Source organism: Nannospalax galili, unplaced genomic scaffold (genome assembly GCF_000622305.1).
Source record: "Nannospalax galili isolate Female #2095 unplaced genomic scaffold, S.galili_v1.0 scaffold241, whole genome shotgun sequence".
Taxonomy (NCBI): Eukaryota; Metazoa; Chordata; class Mammalia; order Rodentia; family Spalacidae; genus Nannospalax; species Nannospalax galili.
Window position 1 is genome coordinate 2,702,710 of NW_008345602.1, and position 1,242 is coordinate 2,703,951.

Genomic DNA, 1,242 nt, shown 5'->3' on the forward strand with positions numbered 1-1,242 from the left:
GGAAGGAGTGTGGAGCTGGGAGCACGAGGAGCTGGGAAACAGAGGGCACCCTCCTCTGCCACTTGCACGCTCAGCTCCCCGCCAGCCACCCACCCGACCACCCACCCGGCCAGATCCCCGGCTGCGGTCGCGTTGCGCGCAGAGCCTGCGGGTGGAAAATAATGCAGGCGCTGCAGAGCAGGGGAGGGAGCCGGGAGGGGACGCTCGGGAGGAGGGGGAAGGAGTGAGGAGCGGGGAGCGGGATCGCGTGGACCGAGCGCCCGGAGCACCCACCCCAGCGGCGGCCGGAGCCGGGCTGAGCGGCGCAGGGCCGGGAGCCGGAGTCTCAGCCCCGCAGCTCCTGCACGCACCACCCCCCCGCGCGCCGGGCGGAGAGTGCGGGGGCAAGTGGCAGCGTGCGTGCGTGAGTGGCAGTGGCTGGGGCTGTAGCAGCCGCCATCGGACGGCTCCAGGGGCACGGCTGCTCCGGGGCTCACGGGGGGCCGGGGCAGCTGCTGGTTGGCTCGCGCAACGCCCTCGTCTCCAATCCCGGGTGCCCGTCCTAATTTCCTGATCCAGGGAACCTGCCGCCGCTGCAGCTGTGCGCTCCCTACTGTCGCTCCTGTACCCTTGGCAGCCACCGACTGGAAATGCAGCCGTGGCCTTGAGCGCTGATGCAACTATTGCCGCTGTTGTCACAGTCTCCCGGTTTAGGGGGCTAGCAGGTCGGGGGGTCTGGGGTCATCAGGCATCTCTCCGCCTCTCTCTTCTGAACCCCTGGGAGGGGCTGGGCCTGGGAGGCCGGTCGGTAGCATCTTCCTGAGGGGCCTCCTTTCTCCAATCGGAAAGTGCTGAAGAGGAATGTGAACGCTGGGCTGCTCTGCTGCTGGGTTGGGGTTCCGTCTCCACATCACGCTGAGATGCCATTTTGCTAAAATTTAAATGTGTCTTTAAGTGAGAGAGAGCGAGAAGGAGAACGAGCTAGAGTGAAAGAACGAGAGCGCTCCCGCGCTTGTGGCTTGTCCTGTATAATAAAACAAGACTAAAATAACCCAGTCTGGGACGAGGAGGAGGGAAATTGCCAGCGCAGCTCTGCATTCTCTCATCAACCATTATAGTTAATTGCTAATTGCACAAAATGATAGTTTGAGGGACTGTAATTAAAAACTTAACCTTTTCTGGTTTGGGGGAAGGGGACCCGGGTAGGCTTATTCTTGGTATACTTTGTAATGTTCCATAACAAGGCTTTCAAAAGGGAAGAAG

The 1,242-nt window shown here is 61.5% G+C and overlaps 1 protein-coding gene across 2 annotated transcripts in view; it reads right to left on the reverse strand.

The window, feature by feature from the left end:
• Vldlr (very low density lipoprotein receptor) overlaps window positions 1-401 on the reverse strand; it is a 35,288-nt gene extending 34,887 nt beyond the window's left edge. For both annotated transcript variants that reach the window (XM_008841689.3, XM_008841688.3), the window contains exon 1: window positions 274-401. The gene's annotated coding sequence lies outside the window, so the exon portion shown is untranslated. The remainder of the gene's footprint in view (window positions 1-273) is intronic.
• Between the last annotated feature and the right edge of the window lie 841 nt (window positions 402-1,242).